The sequence below is a fragment of the Pholcus phalangioides genome, unplaced genomic scaffold, assembly GCF_987345545.1.
Source record: "Pholcus phalangioides strain wild (caught in Gottingen) unplaced genomic scaffold, Ppha-v1.0 ptg000016l_1, whole genome shotgun sequence".
Lineage (NCBI taxonomy): Eukaryota > Metazoa > Arthropoda > Arachnida > Araneae > Pholcidae > Pholcus > Pholcus phalangioides.
In genome coordinates this window covers 8,020,058-8,028,033 of record NW_028301609.1, presented here as the reverse complement: position 1 = coordinate 8,028,033, position 7,976 = coordinate 8,020,058, and the positions used below count along the sequence as shown (strand labels likewise).

At 42.2% G+C, this 7,976-nt stretch overlaps 1 protein-coding gene across 1 annotated transcript in view; it reads left to right on the top strand.

Moving 5' to 3' along the window:
• Positions 1-6,019: 6,019 nt before the first annotated feature.
• Positions 6,020-7,976, top strand: part of cyr (cypher) — a 73,420-nt gene continuing 71,463 nt past the window's right edge. Inside the window, exon 1 of the mRNA XM_089245958.1 lies at positions 6,020-6,155. The gene's annotated coding sequence lies outside the window, so the exon portion shown is untranslated. The remainder of the gene's footprint in view (positions 6,156-7,976) is intronic.

Below are 7,976 nucleotides of genomic sequence, written 5' to 3'. Positions count from 1 at the left end.
TGGCTGTAAAAGTGCCAATCGCCCCCAGACGGCGTGCGTGCCGGACAACGTCCGGTTCTTGTGTGTGTGCAGTGATTGACTCATGGGAAATTTCCCATATTCGTGGGAAAAATTGGCCAAAATTTGCCCAATTGGGAAATTTCGTAGTATTTGCGAGTTCATCAAACAAAAGAATTTTTTGAACAAAATAGAAATTAATGCAGTGCAATACTTTTCTAATTACAATAATAATTATACAGGGCTTTTGGCAATACTTTTCTATTGTAAAATACTTGATTACGTATTTTTCCCGCTACATGGCAGCACATTTTTCGGAATGCGTGGGAAAAATTTAGTCAAAAGGGAAATTTTGCTGGAAGAGGTTACCATCACTGTGTGTGTGCATATTGAGGGCTACCGTTTCAAACGCGTTGACGTGGGATTTCAGCTCTGAGAATAAGGGGCACGGGGCCGTTCTGTAAAAAACAGTGAAGGGACCCAGTTTTACGAAATGGAAATGTTTGTTTTGATCACAAAACCTTCTCAAAACAAATTTTACATAACCAATAAACAAAACCAACAACACGGATAGGGAAGAGCTAAACATTAAATTGAAATTTTCGTAGCACGGTTAATCCACGCGCGGAAAATCGAATTCTGCTGTACTGTTTTGCAGAGAACTACTCTTATCTACGTGTGGATAGCTTCTCGATTTATCCCACTATGTCTATCGTAATTCTTTTTAAACGTATCAATGGTGTTGGAATTCACAACCCCCCCCCCCCCGAGGGGGTAAGCTATTCCCTTCATTAACAACCCCTCATTATTAGAGAAAAACTCCCCGCGACACCACAACTTGGAATTGTCCCCTTACCAAACGATACTGGGGTCCCCTCGTTGATTGACGGTGTATTGATAACTCACGGTCCATCCTATCTGTCTCTTTGGAAATTTTAAACGCTTTGATCATATCTCCCCCCCCCCCCGACACCTACGTTCCTCCAATGTGAACACACGTCAAGTGTTTCTTCATAGCTTAATCTTTGTGTGCCAGCAAGAGCACGCGTAGCCCCCCCCCCCCCAACCAAGTCTGCGTACCTCTGTAGGTATGATGTCGGAAACCCTAACGCCATACTCCAGTGCAGAACTAACTAAGCCACTGGAAAGTGAAAGGATCACTTCACGAGAACGCGAAGAGACCATTTCATGAATGAAACCGAGCATTCTATTCGATTTTTTGACCACCGCTGAACAGTTTTAACAAAAACCTAAGCCGCTCGTCAAGGAGAATTCCCAAATCGGTGGCCCTAGTTGCATCCGGGATAGTGATACCATTCAACTCGTAAGAGAAACGTGGGTTGTTCGAACTAAAATGAACGACCATGCACTTGTCAACAGATAGAAAAGAAATGTGCGTAAAAGCTAGTTGAACTCTGCTGCCACCTATCGAGTAAGAGCAAATCCATTTGTCATAAATTATCCAAGTTAAATTAGCTATTGGTTTTTCTTTATTTAGATGGCAGCAGATGTCCCAATTCAATTGGTTTTTTTGGATTTTTTTTTTTTTGCTATGTGTGAAAAATGTCTGTATAAAAAGGTACGCGCAAACCATCCCAAGATGGTCTCTCTGGGCGGTCAGCGGGAGTGTCTGCCTGTCTACTACTTAACCGTACATGCACCTCGCACACATTCTTCTACGGAATTTCTATCGCCCATGTCGGAGAATGTGTGTTCTGAGCGTATGCTTGGCTCTAACGTATGTATGTTGTCAAGTTTCGCTTGTTTTGCGTTCGTGCTGCCATCTGTCTTGAATTTCCATGTTATGTCAGTATCGTGTTGTTGGTCTGCCTACTCTCTGCGGAGAGACTTTTTTTAAATAGGAGGCCGGCTCGCATTCGCAACTCGAAGCTACTACTACTACTAAACCACACATGAACCTCTCATCCATATTCCTCTACGGAACGTCTAACGAATTGGTGCATGTTGGAATGTGCGTGTCCGTGTTGTGAACCTAACGTGAAGCTTGTTGCTGTGTAATGCTTGTTATAAGTGCTGCCATCTACCACGTATTTTTCGAACTATATGAGCGAAGTGTAATGTTTGAAAATTTTACCGTTGTTTGCTCTCTGCGGTGAGACTTTTTTAATGGGAAGATCGGCTTGCATTCGCACCTCGAAGCTGGAAAACCGCAGGAAACAAACTTCAGCCGATCACCACTGTGCCGTTAGGGGGGGGGGGTGTTCGAACCTGTATCCACGGGACGAGAGTCCAGCTCGATGCCCACACGACCGCACAGCGGCTGTCTGTTTGTATAAAAAGATAGCAACCGGTATTATGACTCCTACAATTCACACCGGTGTGTATCATGAACTTAAAAAAAAAACACATATACTTCAATAATACTATATACTGTTCGTTTTCGTGCTGCACACCGGATTGAAACCAACAAACAATTTTCGAATGAAGCATTATAACAAATAGTTTTGTTTTTATTTCGTAGGTGGCAGCACGATGGTTTCTCTCACAATAAAATATAAAATTTGGACATTTCCACATTATTTTTTATTGCCGGTTCCCGAATTATTTCCGCAACAACAAACAAAAAAATTTCACATTTTGCCGATTGCCATTTTCTCCCTTATGTAGGCCTCAATTAATATCAGGAAAGAGGGGCAATGGCTGAACATTAGCCAGGAATTCAGAGGAAAAGAGAAATCTGAACAAAATTTCGAATTAACCAAAACGTTCATGGGGGGGGGGGGGATCAAATTGAACAGATAATTTCAACATTAAATTGAATTGAAACGAAACTTACAGGGGAAATTATTGCAGTTCCAGACTCTGCCACGAAGCTGGGATGTAAGAGATCTCGGGATAAGTCCAGTGGCAAAGTTCTGGCGTTCATTCATTCAGGTGAGAGATTATTAAAATCTGAACTATCAAAATTTTTTAACCAATTTCCACCAGTGCTCGTGGGCAAACGGGGCACGTGCCTAGGGCCCCACACATTTCCAGGACCCCAAAATTTGCATTTTGTTTGGATACTTTAATTTTTCACAAAAATGTTACCTTTTTTTCTTCAATTTTTGATCGTTTAGGGACACGGGTTCTCCAAGTAAGCCTCTGCCCCGGAGACATGGGTGGAGATACAAAGGGAGTGTGGGGGCCCAGCATCAAAGGTGGAGTCGACTGATCTAATGTATACATGTATATATGAATTGACATCACATCATAATCGTGCCCCCTCCCCCAGACTTCCAAACCTATCTCCGCCTATGCCCAGAGGACGCAATTTATACAAAGGAACTTCCCCATTACGGAAAATATCCGCGGACAGCTTCGGCCAACGGGCCTTAATGTACAGGGTGCCTAAAAAAGTTTGGGGAAAAAAGGTATTTTCTCAATTACTACTACTTCACCAAACACCAACACTGGCCATATCGCTATATTGAAATTTACTGCCGTTAGTGAGATGGGTTGGAAGTGAATGCGATGTCTATCGGTGGTCGCCTCGAGTTAGTTAGGGAAAATACCTTATCGATATCCTCCCTCGGGTTCGAACCCGGTACCCAGACAACAACCTGCACGATGGTAGACGAGCATCTTACCACCATACCACTCGGGCACTTTCTAAATTACCGTCGTTGCTTAACTGACTTTTCATTGCGATGTTGACATTGGGTGGATTACGCTCTGTTTGTGAAGCTGTGGTACCTCAGCCACGAATCGCCGGCCGAAACTTCACGAATGTTTTGGACACGGAAGAGATTGAAAAAAGATTCAGGTCTAATCACTCCTGCCAGGGTTTTGTGCAACACCCTCTATCAACCAAAATCGGAACCATTTTTTCTGTGCAAACAAAAATCTCAATTTTTCAAACCATTTACCAATTTATGGACACCCTGTATTTTACCACTTTTTAACGGATATTTCCCGTTAGCGGACAAATTTTTCGGCTCCAAGGGTGTTCGTAGTATGAGTGGCCATAAGCGAGTACAGGCTCCTCGATCGGAGAAGGGGGAGCTCACTGAGGGAGGTGTATAATGTGAACGCTCGCGGACGGAAGCTGAATGTCCACCCCCCCCCCTCCTATGTCAATGACATTCTTTTTACTGAGCGGTGGAGGGGCGATCGCTTTCTTCGCCCTCCCCTGTTCCGCTTATGTAAGTGATACCACAAAAAAAATCATATTTGCCCGGGGTCATTCAAGTATTACGTCAGCATTGATGGTGGGGTAGTCAGATTTGCAGGCTTTTGATGACGGGGGGGGGGGGGAGAGAAGGGTTCGAATGATGTTTACGTCATCCCACAACCATCCCTTATCAAAATATGAAATATTCTTAATGGCATCTTGACATACTGAGTGTGTCAAAAACGAGAAAAACCTTTCCCTAGTTTCTGGGCAGCTAAACTAATATTCTCCCACAATTGATAAGTTTTTTATAGAGCCACCCACTATAGTGATCTCTAAATGTTCCACGGATCCTTTAAGTGATCTGAAACGTGTCCGGGACACGTAAATGCTCTAGAAATGTGTTGCGGGCCACTTAGGTGCTCAAGGAATGTATCGCAGGCCGCTTAAGTGCTCTAGGAATATGCCACGCGTCACTCAAATCATCCGTAAATATGCCGCGGATCCCTCAAGTAATCTGGGAATGTTCCGCGGCCAACTTGAGAGATGTAGAACTGCACTGGGAGCCACTTAAGTGTTATAAAAATGTGTCACATGTGACTTAATGTACCCCCACTAAATGTGCCACGGACCGCTTAAGCATTCTGGAACTGTGCCGCGGGTCAGTTAAGGGATACGTGAATGTGCCACGAGCATACTTGACTGATCCAAAAATGTCGTTTGAGGCCGCTTAATTGATCTGTGAATGTGACTCTTAGTTCATTTTTACGTTTGTGATGGCGGGCCACATCAGACAATCCCGAGGGCCACATTTGGCCCACGGGGTTGTCAGCAACTTTTTTTTGGCTGCTGTCAAAATCAACCAAAATGTGTGTATTAAGAATACGTTTCGGGTGTATACTTTATATATACCCGTAAAATAATTATTATTTGCGGAACTGAAGTTGGTCACTCGGTAACCCACGGGCCATAGGTTGCCGAGGCCTGGCTCAGAGGGTGGGTCGCAATGAATTCCTTAAAAAGAAGTTGCGAGTTCTCAGCCCCTTCAAATAACAGTGAAATTAACACAGAAATTTTTTATAATAACATATAAAGGTATTTTCTTCCGATATTTTAATTTTTTAAAAATACTTTTTGCATAAAAAAAATAGAAATTCTTCATCGTCTGGGGGGGAGCGGCCATAGGAGAGCTTGTGCACCACCTCCTTCCTACGAATGTGTCTGATCCCATTGTGCGTTAGGATGTAGGGGGCGTAGCTGACAAAATTTTTCCGACAAGGAGAGAGAGGGTCAAAGGTTCCATGACTTTTGCCGGCGGGGAGCGGGGTGGTCAAAAACGGCTAAGGAACTGCATACGTAATACTTGAACGGCCCACCCAGTACCCGAACTCATACTCCACTGTATAAATTTTTAAATTACCATCCACGGTAAGTAAGTTGGAATAAATAAAATCTGTTCGGGATCCATACTAATCTCCTCGACGAAGTTTTATAGAGCGATCGCGGCCAATCATATGGCGATTATCCTCGCAAGGTTTGGGCCCGAAGTTCAGGTATAAACTCGAGCCATTTAATTGATCTTTCGCAAACTAAACAACCGGATCTAACAGCACGCGGAAGTCACCCAGTCATATCATTATTATCATCATTATTTCTTATACGGCATATTTCAGTCAAGCTTGAAGAAGAAGAAGAGAGAGGGTAAAGAGCATAGAAAAAAGAAAACCGGTAAGCGAAACCGTTATTTTATTATACGTAATCTACCTGATTAATTTGAGGGCCGACAGGTGGCGCTGCTGTTCGGTCGGATCCGATGATGATGATGCTGCTGCTGCTGACCTTGGTTGAAAGGGGGGAGAATAATAATCATTATAATGATAATAACATACCGGCAGAGGTAGCAAGCATGCTTTCTTGTGTTTGTTTTGCAAAGCGTTCATTCCTATCGGGAAAGTGACACTGGACGTGCTATTCATTACACAAGGTGGTGGTGATTTTCAGTGTAAGGATATAAAGGATATTGTGTTTGTGTTCATGTAAAAAGGTAAGTGCGGTTTTCTTCTACTAATTCGTTGCATGTATTCATTTTTTTACTAGTTAGAATACGGAGAATTTCTGTTCTTTTTATACTTCACCGAAACACGTCCAATCAAAATGTAGATGTATCGAGAACATGGACGTTTTACTTGACATTGGGAATGCATTTGATAGTGTTGATCATCCCTCTAGTGTCGGGGTGCACATACCCAGGGCCACAACCAGGGAAGAGCAGTGGGGGGAGGGGGGTCTAGTGCTCGGGCGCTGGACCAGGAAGAATGCGAGTTCACTTGATTTCAGTTCAAACTAACGGGGAAGAGAGGGGTGGCATAATGGGGGGACACTGGTCCCTGGCGACAGAATAAGCCTTTCGTTTCTAGTTGCGGCCCTGAACCTTTTCAGTCGAAAACTTGTCATAAGGTGAGCACATGACCCGTATTTTACGGGACATTCCCGTGATTTGGCCGTCCCAACTTTTCCAATAAAATGTCTCGCTATCTCCCATATTTCCAACATGGCTTACTTGAATTTTTTAAACCAAGAATTCAGATTATTTTCGTGACTTATAAATAATATTGTGATAATTACGACTGAATATAATTAATTATGTCCAAATAAGTATATTCATCTCACATATTGGTCAAATATATACGGTTTTTTAGTGGATTGGCATTTTTACCCATTGCGGCTTGCAGCCACGTATTTCCCGCCGTTTTCGCGATTTTTCAGCAGTTTTAGCTTTTCAGCAACTTTACTCCCCTTTGTTAATTTTTTTGGCTATAAAAAAAAATTATAACTTTGCTTCCCTTAAAAAAAACTTTTTTTTTTTTTTGGCTGTAATTGGCAGCTTTACTTGCTTTTGACAATTTTATCATGATAATTGATGATATCCCGTATGGATCCTGATTTTCCTTATTTTTATGTAAGAAATATGGTGAGCCTAAGCATGGCCGGAGATTGTGAGCTCCCCCTCCCACCCCCCTTCCTTTTCTCTGGTTATTTAAGTGTAGTGCTTGCCAAAAGTTGAACGCGAGTTAGGAAGTATGACGTGACTATATTTGCTTCGAGAGTTTTTAATGCTCTTTTATGAGTTTTTCATTCATAAAAGATTTTTTTTTTACAGCATGTTTAAATTTTGTAATTATTTCCCGATTAGGGCCATTTAGAGAAAAATTGCGCAAAAAAAAAAATTGTGTTTTTACGGCTATACAAGCTAACCAAACAAACTTCAACGTAGGTACGACCTTCTCCGACTTTAACACAAGGTGCGATTCGCCTTTTAAATCAGTGGGTCCACAATCGCTGTGACCGTGGAATATTTTAAGATGGCCACAAGAGAAAATCCGGTAAAAGAGGAAGCCGTGGCAGGCCGTTAAAGCGCGAGGCCACCCTCAACAGACGCGGGGCCGGGTGCGTAAATGTATAGCGGTGGCCGCCAGAGGCATCTCTTAATAATTTCGGGCCCCCTTAGCCCCGAATATATATATATGTATATTCTGAGGGAGAGAGAGGAGTCTTCAGGAAGAATGCGTTGAAAAGTATTGATACCAAAAAAGATATATAGGCACAATTAAATGTAAATTAACAAATGAAAATTTTGAATTGGTGAAAATTTTAAAATGATGAAAGACGTGATTCCATAACCAATTCAAATTATACATATGCTAATGAAATAAATTATCTGGGAACTGATGGAAATTAACTATTGAAAAATCAAAAATAAGCAAAACACACTCATGTCCATAAATTAAGGAAAATTCAGAATCACACGGAAATCGCAATCTAAAGTAAAAATTTCACCTGTAGAATTATCACACACATCTGCAAG